Raw genomic sequence first — 17,642 nt, 5'->3', positions numbered from 1 at the left:
GGTGTGCCTAGTGGTTGGTTTACTCAGATTCAGGAAAAACATTCAAACAGCTTCAATTACAGGTACTATCCATTCAAAAAATCTCCAATTATCCCAATTAACTTCAAATACTCACTGAAAGATAAGAGAGCTTGGAGGAGAAAACAACACAGATTAAACTTTGCCCCATAGTTAGCTGACACACACTATCTATGAATTTGTCTAATTACATTTGGTTCCAGGCGACGGAGGTAATTGAGGAAACGTTTTTTCTCCCCTTCTAACTTAGTTTTGACGTTTCGTGGAGGGCACAGCTGGTCTCTGCAGGACCATTTGTGTTTAAGAAGGTAAAGGAGCTGGGAGAACAAAGGGCAGGGCCGTTGTATCGCTGCCTGCGTGAGGGGTTGAAAGGGCTTACGCTATCAAGCCTGAGCTAAGGGCAGCTGCACTGACCAAACTAACAAAATATAGCCTATTCGGCCCACAGTAAAACAGGACCAAAGTTTCCTTTTAGAATGTGAGGCGCTCTGACTGACTAACATGCAACCAGCACGTCACACTACTGCTCTCTCTAAATAAACATCCTAACAAAGTAGGATGTACATGTCAAGGCCGGAATAGTTAGAACAGACTTTCTTTGAACAGATAATACCATAGGAAGTTGTATATCAGTCAATTCAATGCAAACCAATTCAATTCATACTTTATTTCCACATCACAGTATGTTGTGCAGAGCAGAGGACCTTGTCCTGCTTTGGCTTAGAACATGCTAGAACAACTACCTTTGGCATTCATCTGCAAAAAAACGATGTACAGTGGGGGGAAAAAGTATTTGATCCCCTGCTGATTTTGAACGTTTGTCCACTGACAAAGAAAGGATCAGTCTATCATTTTAATGGTAGGTTTATTTGAACAGTGAGAGAGAGAATAACAACAAAAATATCCAGAAAAGCGCATGTCAGAAATGTTATAACTTGATTTGCATTTTAATGAGGGAAATAAGTATTTGACCCCCTCTCAATCAGAAAGATTTCTGGCTCCCAGGTTTCTTTTATACAGGTAACGAGCTGAGATTAAGAGCACACTCTTAAAGGGAGTGCTCCTAACCGCAGCTTGTTAACGGTAAAAAATACACCAGTCCACAGAAGCAATCAATCAATCAGATTCCAAACTCTCCACCATGGCCAAGACCAAAGAGCTCTCCAAGGATGTCAGGGACAACATTGTAGACCTACACAAGGCTGGAATGGGCTACAAGACCATCACCAAGCAGCTTGGTGAGAAGGTGACAACATTTGGTGCGATTATTCGCAAATGGAAGAAACACAAAAGAACTGTCAATATCCCTCGGCCTGGGGCTCCATGCAAGATCTCGCCTCGTGGAGTTGCAATGATCATGAGAACGGTGAGGAATCAGCCCAGAACTACACGGGAGGATCTTGTCAATGGTCTCAAGGCAGCTGGGACCATAGTCACCAAGAAAACAATTTGTAACACTCTACGCCGTGAAGGACTGAAATCCTGCAGCGCCCGCAAGGTCCCCCTGCTCAAGAATACATATACATGCCCGTCTGAAGTTTGCCAATGAACATCTGAATGACTCAGAGGACAACTGGTGAAAGTGTTGTGGTCAGATGAGACCAAAATGGAGCTCTTTGACATCAACTCAACTCGCCGTGTTTGGAGGAGGAGGAATGCTGCCTATGACCCCAAGAACACCATCCCCACCGTCAAACATGGAGGTGGAAACGTTATGCTTTGGGGGTGTTTTTCTGCTAAGGAGACAGGACAACTTCACCGCATCAAAGGGACGATGGACGGGGCCATGTACCGTCAAATCTTGGGTGAGAACCTCCTTCCCTCAGCCAGGGCATTGAAAATGGGTCGTGGATGGGTATTCCAGCATGACAATGACCCAAAACACATGGCCAAGGCAACAAAAGAGTGGCTCAAGTAGAAGCACATTAAGGTCTTGGAGTGGCCTAGCCAGTCTCCAGACCTTAATCCCATAGAAAATCTGTGGAGGGAGCTGAAGGTTCGAGTTGCCAAACGTCAGCCTCGAAACCTTAATGACTTGGAAAAGATCTGCAAAGAGGAGTGGGACAAAATCCCTCCTGAGATGTGTGCAAACCTGGTGGCCAACTACAAGAAACGTCTGACCTCTGTGATTGCCAACAAGAGTTTTGCCACCAAGTACTAAGTCATGTTTTGCAGAGGGGTCAAATACTTATTTCCCTCATTAAAATGCAAATCATTTTATAACATTTTTGACATGCGTTTTTCTGGATTTTGTTGTTGTTATTCTGTCTCTCACTGTTCAAATAAACCTACTATTAAAATTATAGACTGATCATTTCTTTGTAGGTGGGCAAACGTAGAAAATCAGCAGGGGATCAAATACTTTCCCCCCCCACTGTATGTATGACTCATAAGATCTATAATGGTCATTAGTCAAAATGTTAATCAACAATGCCAGTTTTAGAAGTATGTGATTTTAAAGATCAAATGTTCTGTTTGGGTGCATTGTGGAATTGTTTTGCAGTCATTGTCTGTCAAATGTTTCTCAATATGCTATTCCTAAGGTATTTTACTCCAACTGAATCGACTGAGGAGTTGCAGAAGACATTGAGAAGAGTCACTTCCCAGGAAGCTTGTGATTTGTCAATCAATGACGGCACATGTGAAGTCAATTGTCCCTGCTTGAGTGACTTGCATGGGAGTTTTAAACGCATTTATAGAGGTTAGTTAATGATAACAGACTTCTGATATGGAAGGTGGACTTGGATACATCATGTCTCATACCACAGTGGAATCATTGTGGGAAATCTGTAAGACAGAAACTGAAAGAAAGATCCAGTGGTCACTTCGGATAGAGGGAGGTGATCGCTATGGATACCGCACAATACAGTGTTCAACTTTGATATCGAAATGTAATTCATGGTTATACAGTAGGTTAGAGTGAGGTAAGTTGAGCCATTCTTTTTTACATTCAGAGTAATTCCGTCAAGGGAAATATAGTATTCTTTCTAACAATGATATCTATATATTTCAGGATGTTGTGTATCCCTGCAAATAATCAGAGTTCATGTAAACATTACAGTTTTGAAAATATAGCTTGTCCAAAAAAAGTAGTCTCTTGGCACGGTATGTTGAGCCACGGGACAGGGTAAGTTAAGCCATTTCTGTACTGAAAACACTTACATTTGCTCAACTTGCCATTGGCTCACCCCGTGGCCATTGGCTCAACTTACCCCAAGGCAAACATTTTGCCTATATTAGCCCACACAGCTACAAGGATGCACTTTCATGCTAGGTTTAGGACCTCATATTGAAGCTTATAGAGACAATTGTTGTATAGAACAATCTTCAAAGTATCTACTTTGATAAAAATACAAGCGTCATGAAACCTCTAACACAATAAATTCATTTGACTTGGTGAAACTGGACCTAACTTCCTTACCACTTTTTTCCATGTGGTTAATTCCTTTACAGACTCCATGAAATGATGACCTCTTCCTAAATATTTGGTCAAATTATACATTTTGTGTATGGTTTCCTAGAAATAAGGATGGCTCAACTTACCCCACTCTTCCCTATATGAATCCAATGATGCAGTACTCTATTTTAACACTACCTTATCTTTGAGCAAACAATATTGAGCAACTCAGCTGTGCCTAATAATTCCTTTAGGGTTACGTTTTACTTAATACCTAGCCTTGAATGTCTGTTTAACCAGAGAGTTACAACAACGTGATTCATTTTGTTATATTTGACCATATGAGTCACTAACACGTTCCTTTATGACTAAGCCAGGAATTTGGACAATGGTACATGGCACTGTTAAGCCCGCTGCTTTGTGAGTTAGAATATTCCAGTATACAATAGGTAATGCCCTGTCCTACTTACTTTGAGATATGAGAAACCTCTGCCCTGCTTTGGTTAGAAGAGTAAGAAGAATTTATGCAAGCTCATGGATGGACGCATGAAGAACACTGTGACGTCCCTTGGTCATTAAACACTGTGACGTCCCTTGGTCATTAATATCACGTCCTAGACGTGTTTCAAAGACTTGCACTTACAGGCTCAAGTGCCATGGGTTTCCATGACTCCAAAGTCAACATGTGTCGATCAAAGGGGAACAACTGTCTGGCTGTGTGAGGGCACAACAACTGCCTCCTCCTCCTGCCTGTGGTGGTTCTGATCCAACACATTCACAAGGGGCATGTGAGTCAGCAGGTTCAGGTTCAGAGGCTGGATCACTTGTACAGTTACCGTTCTGGCAAGGAGTGCACAGGCACAGGCTTTGATCCCAGGGCTACAGGACGGTGAACAATCACACCTCGCCCCATTAGTGGCCAGGGAATGAAACTGAGAATATACAGTGGGATACATTTTTTTAAAAAATTTCTAGATCACAATTTGATATTTGAATAAATCATTTGAATAAAACGTTACAAACATAGGCCTATCTTCATTCATCTCTGGAATGAATATTCATAGATAAACCTCAAGTAATAAACTCAAATGTTGTCTGTTCAATATTAAAATGAATGAATGTATGAAAGAGCACGGACTAGAAAAAAGAAAGTCAGAAAACAAATCATTGAGAAAGATGGGAGAGTGACATGGAGCAAGAGGGAGCCAGAGAGAGAAAGAGTGAGAAAGAGGGAGAGTGACATGGAGCAAGAGGGAGCCAGAGAGAGAAAGAGTGAGAAAGAGGGAGAGTGACATGGAGCAAGAGGGAGCCAGAGAGAGAAAGAGTGAGAAAGAGGGAGAGTGACATGGAGCAAGAGGGAGCCAGAGAGAGAAAGAGTGAGAAAGAGGGAGAGTGACATGGAGCAAGAGGGAGCCAGAGAGAGAAAGAGTGAGAAAGAGGGAGAGTGACATGGAGCAAGAGGGAGCCAGAGAGAGAAAGAGTGAGAAAGAGGGAGAAGACGGATGATTAAAGAGCAGTGAGCTCCCAAGGCCAAAAGGAGCGACAAACCTCTGCCCTTGTTTGTTCAGCCAGGAATTCGCTGGCCAGGTGAAAAAGACACAGCATGGACGGGCTCTTAGGGCAGGGGAGTCTGCCGTGAGGTGGCCGCAAGAAAGACATTCCTGTGGTGAATGATTGAAAGGCAGGCGGCGACTGTGGTTTCACAGCCCCAGCTATTGCCCTAGCTGCGTTTCACAGCAGAAGGGGCCAAAAATGCCTCTCTGTGTTTCTGTGTTTGGTCCATACATTTTGGATGAGGTGATCTGGTCCAATAACCAAAAGGTGTCTTAATAAAACACTTCACAAAGATCCTATTGTTATCCTCCACTGATTGTTATAGATGTTTTCAGTTTTGAAAGATTGAAAATTAACCTTGGGGAGGTGAAGCGAGCGCCTGACTGACAGATGGGCAAAGTCTTGTTTTGGAGAAAATAGTACTTTCCGTCAGCTGGTACTTACCCAAGGGTTCTCAGAAAACACCAAGGCCTCAGCATTATAGGCATGGTTGGTGTGACAGGAAGGACTGACCCAGTCCTGATGTGATGTAGCCTACACCTGCCTATCACTGACATACATCAATTAATGGTTTGGCAATAATCAGGGATGTCTGGTCCAAAAACATGCTAGTGACTCGAACTATGTCAACGCTCCAATCCAGTCCTCTGCGTGGGTGACAAGATAGGACTGCTGCCACTGGTTCCAGGGCGTACAGGTGGTTTTCTCAGGGCCAGCAGGAGTCACAGATGGGAACTAGTGTCATGCTGACAGGACACTGCCTTCACCTTACAGCCCATTTAGACAATATTGTCTGTAGAAACAAATTAAATCCAGATACTAGTACTTGAAAATCTATGTATCTGCAGCCAAGGTCACATCCTGTTTTCCAACAGGTCAGAGAGCAGGTGCTGGTAGGGAAAGCCAGGGAAGGGTAGGGAGAGGTGCCTTTACAGGGAATTGGTTGAAGATAAGGTGAGCAAAGAGACTGACTGGATGGGGTGGTCTGGTCTGGTTAGCTGCCGGTCGGCCACATGATCTTGATCTTAAAACGTGTCATTGAACCAGACACAGTGAGGTTCAATGGGCAGCCACTCCTGTTCCTGTTAAGATTCATTTGTGTCAGGCAAACACTCCTGGGGCCTGTGGAGTCACTGTAGCTGCAGCCACAGAAATAGCTGGGTTGATAATGCAGAGGTTAAGGGACTTGCTTACATTCAGCAGGCCAATTGTTTCATATGACCCAAATAAGGATAACGTACAGATAATATCCAGCCATATTGCATCATGTCTCCCTGACGGACGGAGGGACTCATCAAACCGTCTGAAGCACACTGTTAAACTCAGACAAACGAGTGCAGTAGGGGGTTAGTGAGTCTAATCCAGCATGGCCAGGGTGTCAGAGGGCTCGACCCAGGGCAGAGCGTGCTGAAGGAGTAATGAAACCCGCCCCGCGGGAAGGAGGGAGGGAGGTGGGCCTGATGTTATGTCCAGATGGAGCTCAGCAACAGTACTGTACTACACTAAAACCTATTGACTATGCAAAAGTAAAGTAGTATTAGGAAAATCTAGCATGATCATACAGTAGTAAAACAATGGGTATGTTGAGAATAAGGTAACAGGTAGGAGACTTTTACATGTACATAATCTACTGTATACTTTATAGTGCTCTTGCTTTCTCAACTTTAGTTAACAAACTTACCAGGGCAAAGAAGAAGTAGCAATGAAATATGAATAACCCATATAATTCTAATACACTGCTCAAAAAAATAAAGGGAACACTTAAACAACACAATGTAACTCCAAGTCAATCACACTTCTGTGAAATCAAACTGTCCACTTAGGAAGCAACACTGATTGACAATAAATTTCACATGCTGTTGTGCAAATGGAATAGACAACAGGTGGAAATTATAGGCAATAAGCAAGACACCCCCAATAAAGGAGTGGTTCAGCAGGTGGTGACCACAGACCACTTCTCAGTTCCTATGCTTCCTGGCTGATGTTTTGGTCACTTTTGGATGCTGGCGGTGCTTTCACTCTAGTGGTAGCATGAGACGGAGTCTACAACCCACATAAGTGGCTCAGGTAGTGCAGCTCATCCAGGATGGCACATCAATGCGAGCTGTGGCAAGAAGGTTTGCTGTGTCTGTCAGCGTAGTGTCCAGAGCATGGAGGCGCTACCAGGAGACAGGCCAGTACATCAGGAGATGTGGAGGAGGCCGTAGGAGGGCAACAACCCAGCAGCAGGACCGCTACCTCCGCCTTTGTTCAAGGAGGAGCAGGAGGAGCACTGCCAGGGCCCTGCAAAATGACCTCCAGCAGGCCACAAACGTGCATGTGTCTGCTCAAACGGTCAGAAACAGACTCCATGAGGGTGGTATGAGGGCCCGACGTCCACAGGTGGGGGTTGTGCTTACAGCCCATCACCGTGCAGGACGTTTGGCATTTGCCAGAGAACACCAAGATTGGCAAATTCGCCACTGGCACCCTGTGCTCTTCACAGATGAAAGCAGGTTCACACTGAGCACGTGACAGACGTGACAGAGTCTGGAGACACCGTGGAGAACGTTCTGCTGCCTGCAACATCCTCCAGCATGACCGGTTTGGCGGTGGGTCAGTCATGGTGTGGGGTGGCATTTCTTTGGGGGGCCGCACAGCGCTCCATGTGCACGCTAGAGGTAGCCTGACTGACATTTGGTACCGAGATGAGATCCTCAGACCCCTTGTGAGACCATATGCTGGTGCGGTTGGCCCTGGGTTCCTCCTAATGCAAGACAATGCTAGACCTCATGTGGCTGGAGTGTGTCAGCAGTTCTTACTAGAGGAAGGCATTGATGCTATGGACTGGCCCGCCCGTTCCCCAGACCTGAATCCAATTGAGCACATCTGGGACATCATGTCTCGCTCCATCCACCAACGCCACGTTGCACCACAGACTGTCCAGGAGTTGGCGGATGCTTCAGTCCAGGTCTGGGAGGATATCCCTCAGGAGACCATCCACCACCTCATCAGGAGCATGCCCAGGCGTTGTAGGGAGGTCATACAGGCACGTGGAGGCCTCACACACTACTGAGCTCTAATTTTGACTTGTTTTAAGGACATTACATCAAAGTTGGATCAGCCTATAGTGTGGTTTTCCACTTTAATTTTGAGTGTGACTCCAAATCCAGACCTCCATGGGTTGATAAATTGGATTTCCATTGATTATTTTTGTGTGATTTTGTTGTCAGCACATTCAACTATGTAAAGAAAAAAGTATTTAATAAGATTATTTCTTTCATTCAGATCTAGGATGTGTTGTTTAAGTGTTCCCTTTATTTTTTTGAGCAGTGTATATAAGTGACTTTTGGCTGTATAGGTGCTAACATCAGGTATGTGCTGATTGTTGTATATCCGTTGTACCTCTCACCCTGCATAGGACCATGTTTGCTAAAGACACTTCCCTTGCTGGTGGTTCCCTAAAAGAGCACAGGTGGCCAACGTCTAAAAGAGGGAAGTCATTTAATTTTATACAACGGTATAGGCCATTAAGAACAATTTTCATTAACTTTCAACAATGCTCGTCTTTTTTATGGGAGGAAGTTTACATGAGTAGACACCTGCAACTCTTCCCATTCACAAAAAAATGGGTTGGTTAATCCTGGGCGTGTTGCTGCTATGTGGAAGTACATACTGTATGCATTACATAAAAGTCAACAAAGATAAACTTCCTGACATGAACATTCAAACCACAGTAGAAATAACGGCTACTTCATAACATCCTATTTCTTAACATTATGTTAGTTACTCAATTTATAAAAAGCATGAGCTGGCTCACACCCAGAGAAAATGATTTAGTGTAGAGGTGCTGACTAACGGTGAATAAACTGTAAGCTATAAAAACAAATAAAGAGAGTCACACACTCTATATAAATAAGCTCCCAGTAACTTATTGGGTAAAACACCAATGTTTCTGCATCACAGTATCACAGTATCACGTTTCTGCATCACAGACAACAACAGCCTAATATATTACATATGCTGTAAACTATAGTCTTTTAACAGTTTCACTCAATATATTCTAATCAACATAATAATTATGACACACACATCACTATTGTCATTGGTTGCACTAACTGCACTGTTTGTCTACATAACCTGGTTCAAAGCATTCATAACACTACCCTGAAGAAGGCACAGCGATGCCGAAACGCTGGTGATTTACCCAATAAATTACTGGGAGTTTATTTATATAGAGTGTGCGACTCTTTATTCATTTTTGCCACTCAATCAATCAAAGACTATTTACTTCATGAAAAAGCCATTTCAAGAACTGATCTGTTTATATAGCCTATCCTAGTAGGTTCCCTTGAAAATGGTTATCAAACCTAATGCTCAACCCAAGGCAGGTGTGAAACACCCAATGTTTCACATTTATTCAGTGAGTAAGTAGTATTGTCTGCCATTATTCTGAGGAGGAGTACCAGATACCATTTTGATTTTGTTATATAACCTGTAACAATGGAGCAGCTTGGTAGTTGGTTGTCCAATACTCCTCCCAGCCACCCGTAGAGAAACCCAGAGGACAATTAAAGAGACGAGGAGATTACCCGCTTCCCCTGGGACAATCAAAACTGCCATTTCAATTTCCAGGACTGCGTTATGGCAAATTACTTCTAGCCCGGTGATTGCAATCACTAGACTGTGGTAGCGGGACTCATGGGTGGCATGTCCCACACACGCATCCACACGCACACACACGCACACACACGCACACACACGCGGTATCAGAGGTTGTTTTTGTAATCATATAGGGCGGACGTGCGTCCCTTCTCATCCCCTGCAGAGCGCGCCCATCCTACGCATCCATATCCATTTAGTGGGTGTATGTGTGTGTAAGAGAGAGAGAGAGAGTGTGTGTGTGTGTGTGTGTGTGTGTGTGTGTGTGTGTGTGTGTGTGTGTGTGTGTGTGTGTGTGTGTGTGTGTGTGTGTGTGTGTGTGTGTGTGCAGATGCCACAATAGATTGTGGGCTATGTGCCACTCATATGTCAGAGGACAATGAGAGGGCCAGGGCAGATATTAGTGAACAATGGTCATCAGTCTGGTCGCAGAGGCACAGCGCGCCAAAAAAAAGGGCTGTCAGAGCAATTAAAACAGGGCTCATGGTCAGACGGTCTTTGTGTTAACGGACTAATTGAGTGGAGGGGTAGGTAGCGACACCACATCCCCACATGCAACTAACCCAAAAGTTGTCATTTCTCTGCGAGTAATGTATGTGGAGCCCGTATTATACCTATTTCTCTGCTTCCCGTATTTAAGTTTCGTTTTTGCATCTTTTACTTTCGGTTTTGTACACCAGCTTCAAACAGCCTAAAATACAATATTTTTGGTTATGGAAAATGTATTTCACAGCGGCTTAGATGGTACAATGATTCTCTACACTACACTTGCTTGTTTGGTCACATAAACTGAAATTAGGCAAACTATTAGAATGCGAGCAAGGGGCGTCAGGTATCCTAGTGGTTAGAGCGTTGGGCAAGTAACTGAAAGGTTGGTGGATCGAAGCCCTGAGCTGATAAGGTAAAAATCTGTTGTTCTGCCCCTGAACAAGGCAGTTAACCTACTGTTCCGAGGCCATCATTGTAAATAAGGATTTGTTCTTAACAGACTAGCCTAGTTAAATAAAAAACATTTACACTCCCTCCACTGAGATGCTGCCAAAATAGCCGGATTAAAAACATGCTATGGAGATCTCTCTGTTGGCCTGAAACAAAGAAACAGATTATTGTGATTTAGCTGTCCACTCAGCTCGTGGTTCGGGGAGGGCTGGGAATCACTCCTCACCCACCTGTTAACCTGATCCTGTAGGAATGTTTCCCTGTGTGACCGGATGCATCCATAGCCTTGTGAACCTGCCACAGTGCTCCACTGAAGCCACCACAATGAATCTGCTTCTTTTTCAACCCACACATCTATCCATTCTGCTGTTAACACTGTTTCATGGATGCAAAGGAGATTTAAATGTTAAGACATTTAAAAAATGTCTTCAATGGTTGTGAAACAAATGTGTCTGAAATGATGTATAAGATTGTTTCCTATACCTGATCTCAGTGTAAGTATGAGGATTACAGTATGTATTATGGCATTGGAGAGTGAAGTCCGGGTCTTACCTGTAATAGCTCAGACAGATCATTGAATCATTATGATTTCCATGCTCCAGCCTAATGAAGTCCAAATAAACCATCTGAGCATGGCAGCATGCATACCATTCCACTGTTACAGGGTGCTTACTTCCAACTAATTGAACCAATTCAGAGTTTGGTTGATGTTGTTTTGTGATGTGACTAACATGTGGCCAGAGCGTGTCTCTCATTACCGCCACAGAGCCTGCCAAGCATCTGCTCCTCCACACCGGCCCAAGCTCTCTTTTCACCGCTTTCTGGGTGATTTCGTTACTCATACTCCAAAATCTGTTTGGCCACTCTCCTCTCTTAACCTTTGTCACCCCAGCCCTCTCCCTTCTCTGTCCATCCCTATGATAATGGGGGTCTTCCCTCTGCTCAGTCTGGTGCCTGTGGCACCTTCTCTGCTCGCCCATCTGTTGCTGGTGGGTGCGAGCGCCACACTCCAGTCCCCTGCGCACCGTGCCAGAACCTTGCGGCCATTCATGGACACCAGCTTTGATTCCCTTTGTTGCTGCTAACTGTGGGAAGGAGGGTGGTGGTGGTGGTCATTTGTTTTGTGCCTTTTTACCAGGTCTTGACTCTACCCTCACACTTGACATTCAGGAGTAACATCTTTGTTTTGTTTTTGTTTTTGATGCTGCTACTTTACAAAACCAAACTTCTTGGACAGTTCCGAGGCGACATTCAGAGTGAACAAAGCTGACACAACAAATAACAAGATAACTTGCACTTACTTTGCTATTGTTGACAGTAATGGCCATCAGCAGAAAAAAACAAAAAGGTGGGATGGGGCAAGATCGGGGGCATTTTTGGGAAAGTCCGTGTTTGCTTTCCACATTGTTTCACACAAACTGTTGGCAAACAAACTTAATTAGGCAACAAACAAAGGTTGACAAATGCATCTTTATAATAATAGAAAATGAGATGCATCATGCCCATTCATGCCCTTCACAGTCATTACATTGACAAACTGGAAGCATGAATAAAGCCACTCCAGTTTTGCCTCTGCTTATGATGTCAACCTCCATAGAAACTTGTATTGGCAAGTATTTCCACCATGTTTAATGCCTAAGGAAAACATGTCATAACTTTAATAATCTCCAACTCCTACCGCTATACCTTGGATAATCTATGCTGTCCATTTGCACCAGTCAGCCTAGACAAGATGTCTTGCTAAATTAAGTGTTTTTTATTTGTATAATTTTTTTTTACCTCTTTTTCTCCCCAATTTCGTGGTATCCAATTGGTAGTTACAGTCTTGTCCCATCGCTGCAATTCCCAAACAGACTCGGGAGAGGCAAAGGTTGAGAGACATGCGTCCTCCGAAACACAACCCAGCCAAGCCAAACTGCTTCTTGACACAATGCCCTCTTAACCCGGAAGCCAGCCGCACCAACGTGTCAGAGGAAACACCGTACACCTGGCGACCGTGTCCACGTGCACTGCGCCTGGCCCACCACAGGAGTCGCTAGCATGCAATGGGAGAAGAACATCCCTGCCTGCCAAACCCCCCCCTAACCCGGATGACGCTGGGACAATTGTGCGCCGCCCCATGGGTCTCGGCTGCGACAGAGCCTGGACTAGAAACCGGGATCTCTAGTGGCACAGCTAGCACTGCGATGCAGTGCCTTAGACCACTGCGCCACTTGGGAGGTCCTTGCTAAATGAAGTTACACAAAGACTCATCTCAGTCATTTCTTAGACTCATTAGAAGCTCTCAATCAGTTTTCAATAAGACAGATTGAAGCCCAGACAGGGTCATTGTGACGCTACTGTACCATTTCCATATGAAACGAGTGCGCTTGTTTGTTATGACTGGCAGTTGAGAACTGAACCGCCCTGTGATTGTATCAGAGACGCGTGGACAAATAGAAAATGACCACGGGTGGCCGGGCCTGGTTGCTCTGCTTGCCCAAAGATATGGAACACTGAAGAGGCCGGCTGAGGCTGACCACAATCAAAACATAAACAGCTGATGTACTGTACAGTCCAACCACCCCCTACTGGCTACCAGCCTCCCACCAGAAAACATATTTTTTTGTACAGCTGTGAACTCAGCAGCAGGGAGGGGCTGAGGGTCAAAGGCCATTGTATGAGCAACTAATGAGTTTCATATAGAAAGGGAGAATGAGGTCAGTGCTCTGGGGAGATGGTGGCCTTCCATTGAGAGAGAGTCACTGGGACTGGTCTAAGACTGGTCACCATCATGTCACCGTCTGAGGCTGGGCACGCTTCACTCTCCTCCCACCGCTGACCCACATATCTGCTGGAGAGGAAACTTGTCAAGCATTGCATCAGGGTCAAGGAGGTGAGCTGCTGGTCGCGGGAGTTGGGGTGATGTGTTGAGTTCCCCTCTAACTTGGTTCATATAGTCATATATAATCATGTTCACATTTCATGCTCCATATGATACAGACATACAAAACCAGAGGATGGATTGTTTGATTACTTTCCAGTTAAACACATTGTATTCATTAGAGGCTCTAGCTGCATTGGTATTAAGGGAACAGATGTGCTAAGTGGTATCAATTATTAATTAATGTGTTAATATCCGTGCATACTGGAAGCGAATTTGATAAATACAGTCCTGCCTATGTTTATTGAAGGATATGATCAAAAAGACTAGTATGCCACAATATGGCAAGTGCACCCCCCTCCATAGCCCTATATGCACTTCTGTATATGAATAGTTTATTTCCAAAATGCTATATCCACCAATTTTTCACATTTGTGTTTTTTCATCAGAAATTATTGCATATGGTTACCTTCATGTGTGTACATTTACTGTTCTCGTATTTCTTTATTCATAGATGTGTATGAAAATGTTTTTGTTGCTAAATGCTATATATCTGTCACGCCTTTTTTTTATGCCACAAATGTAACATTTCTCTGAGAGTGAGGAGGATATGCACTGTACGCTGAGTATACAAAACATTAAGAATACCCGCTCTTTCCATAACATAGACTGGCCAGGTAAATCCAGGTGAAAGCTATGATCCCTGATTGATGTCACTTGTTAAATCCACTTCAATCCGTGTAGATGAAGGGCAGGAGACAGTTTAAAGAAGGATTTGTAAGCCTTGAGACATGGATTGTGTATGTGTGCCATTCAGAGGGTGAATGGACTAGAAAATAAATGTAAGTGCCTTTGAGCAGGGTATGGTAGTAGGTGCCAGGCACACCGGTTTGTGCCAAGAACTGCTGTACTGCTGGGTTTTTCAGGCTCAACAGTTTCCCGTTTGTATCAAGAATGGTCCACCACCCAAAGAACATCCAGCCAACTTGACACAACTGTGGGAAGCATTGTGGGCTAGCATCCCTGTGGAATGCTTTCAACACCTTGTAGAGTCCATGCCCTGACAAATTGAAGCTGTTCTGAGGGCAAAAAAAAAAAGTTTGGTATACTCAATGTATAGCATTTTGCAAAAAAAATAAAAATAATTATTTGTCTATGAAACTCTTCATGTAGAGGACACCCTTTTGGACAACAGACGATAGCTATACTTACATCATTATACCAGATTCTTCACCAACCAGTTTAATTGGCATGTAGTAACATACATTCTTCAGGTGCGTACCAACATGTCTGTGTATCTATAAGATGCCTACTGGGAGCATCAGAGACATTATGTCAGTAGACAGGCCTGTGCCTTCAGGAAGATCCTTCGATGCTTCAAAGGCACTTCCAGCAAGTCAAAATTATGTTTTATTTCCATATTTCAAACAAGTTCCTGGCAAAGTTGCCTCAAAGTTATGTGACATTTGCAGTAGACTAGCATGTAATTGTCTTTGAATCGGGTCACTTTATTACATTTACATTTACATCATTTAGCAGACGCTCTTATCCAGAGCGACTTACAGTAGTGAATGCATACATTTCATACAATTTCATACATTTTATATATATTTTTTTTTTATTATTATTATTATTTTTTTTTTTTTCTGTGCTGGCCCCCCGTGGGAATCGAACCCACAACCCTGGTGTTGCAAACACCATGCTCTACCAACTGAGCTACAGGGAAGGCTAGCCAAACAGTATATCATTCCTATCATATAAAACACCATTGATTAAAGTGAATATTTCCCAATTTTTTCACCAGTCCCAACAAGAACATATATTTGAGGTTTTTCCAATCATATGCAGCTCACCTCATTAAACAGACTGATTAAATAAAACCAATGAATCTGGGACATCCATCTCTGCCTTTCTTTCCCGCTGACACCACAGCGTGTGTCTCAAGCTGCACACACCAACCCTGCAAGGTCTCGTCTGTCCAGACTGCCTTGGGGTCAAAGTTGAGGCCCTCTAGCTACCATTGCTCCAGTGTATCAAGTCAGTGAGCAAAGTGACAGTGCTGTGGCTATTGTCTGCTGGTACTGTCCCAGAGACAAAAGGAGCACCTGCCTGCCAGATCATTCCCAGCGCCTCCACGAGTCCATCTACAGCCCCCACACTGGCCTGCCATGCGCCCGGCACAAGGCCTCCATTGTTACACCAACTCCCCCCTCTCATTTTCCCTCTAATTGGCGAGGGTTGTAGAGGAGGTGGGTATATGGCACACCCTGGGGTCATGTTGGCGGGAGAGTGCAGAGCCAGGCGTGTTAAATGTACATCTGTTCAGCTACATGCGCGCCCCCGAAAAGGGTGAGGCAAAAGAACAAGCACATGCTTATTCTTTCATAATGAACAGATAGGCTGCGTCATGTTGGCATGTGGCGGGTGCACCAGAGGGCAAGCTGTCCGTCCGCAAAGGTTCTCTCCTGTCCATATTGGCGACTGCATCCTGGGGAGAAGTGTCGCGTGAAGGTGCAGGTGTCATTTTCACTGGACGGTGCCAAGTGCAACGGCACGGACAGAGGGACATATGTTACAGGATCTGGCACGGCATAAGCAGAGGAAGCTATGAACACTTGTTGCACATCTGACCATTAGCGCGTGCCAAATAAGTAGCTGTGAGTTTGTAATGATTTGAATGTGACTCCTACTGAGAGGCTTTAACATCTAGATAACTAGCGGCAGAAAGAGCTGTGCAGGCTTGTTCATCCCTTCAAGCAGATGACTCCCTTCAGTTCGATGGATAGGACATATTCAAAATGACTTACTCTTGCCTCAGATGGTCATTGTAAAATATGTCAAATTCTTTAAGCACACTATAACATACATCAATCTTCACCCCTGTGGAAAATGAGCACTTTCTTTAAATCAGGAAAGAGAGGCATGTTAACTACCAATTTGATAGACGGTAAACATTTCCTAAATACTTCACACTGAATACTTCACTAAATACTTCACACTGTCCACACTGAAACTGGTATTCCATTCCACTGTAATCTAGACATGCACACCTCGTGGCATTCTACTCTGAGGACACAAGAAGATTCTGGAAAGGGACGTTTCACACTTAAATCAGGGAGCTGGCTGTGTTACTATCAATTCAAGGGGTTTTAGTAGCAGCAATATTTGAGACATTCTGTCATACACAATAGCAATAGTGGCGTGTCCCTACTCAGCTCAGAGTCTCTGTGTGTGTTGTATGGGTCTCTGTGTTCCCTATGCCAGCAGCAGCATCCTGGACTGTGGAGCCACACACTGCTCTGCAGATAAGGCTGTCCATGAGAGGGAGCCGGGCAAGGCCAGCGACTGGGTCAGACAGATCACTGTGCCCCGGCCCACTCCATAGGTGACTCAGGTACACACGATGCTCTGACTGCTGGGTTCCACTGTACACAGCAGTAGCCTGAAACACACACAGCATACAGCCGAATACACATAGCATGCTGGGGCATGTATTAGGTTAGAGGTGAGAGGTTGGAGGGTGCAGTCCAAGTGGAGCCCCCTGCCTCAGCGCAGCCTGTTTGTTTTGGAGAGCAAATAGGGAAGAATTACAAAGCAGCGGTCACTTTGTTGAGCCATCTAACTCGTTTGGGTTCTAGAAAATAAATAGATTTTGGTGTATTGTACAGTGGAGGCTGCTGAGGGGAGGATGGCTCATAATAACGTCTGGAACAGAGCTAATGGAATGGAAACCATGTGCTTGATGTATTTCATACCATTCCACTTATTCCGCTCCAGCCACTAACCGCGAGCGCCGTCCTCCCCAGTTATGGTGCCACCAACCTCCTGTGGTTGTACACAGAGCCAGGGTATCAAGATTGATCACCCAAGGTCTACCACCAATAAAAACAGGATGAATAATAAAAAACGGACAAATGCTGATGAGCATTCTAACACAATGATTACTACTATGAAACTGTCCCATAAAACTACTATTGAGTAGTCACATTAGTTGACAATAACTATATAAAGTAAATTACGTTTATATTAAAGGCCCAGTGCAGTCATAAACGCGATTTGCCTGTGTTTTATATATATTTCCAAACTATGAGGTTGAAATAATACTGTGAAATTGTAAAAAATTATGATAATGTCCTTTTACTGTAAGAGCTGTTTGAAAAGGCCATCTGAAATTTCATGCTGTTTTGGTGGGATGGAGTTTTGGTCTGCCTGGTGGCATCACCAGGCGGT

This window comes from Salmo salar, chromosome 11 (genome assembly GCF_965601325.2).
Source record: "Salmo salar chromosome 11, fSalSal1, whole genome shotgun sequence".
Taxonomy (NCBI): Eukaryota; Metazoa; Chordata; class Actinopteri; order Salmoniformes; family Salmonidae; genus Salmo; species Salmo salar.
This window is presented reverse-complemented; position numbering follows the sequence as displayed.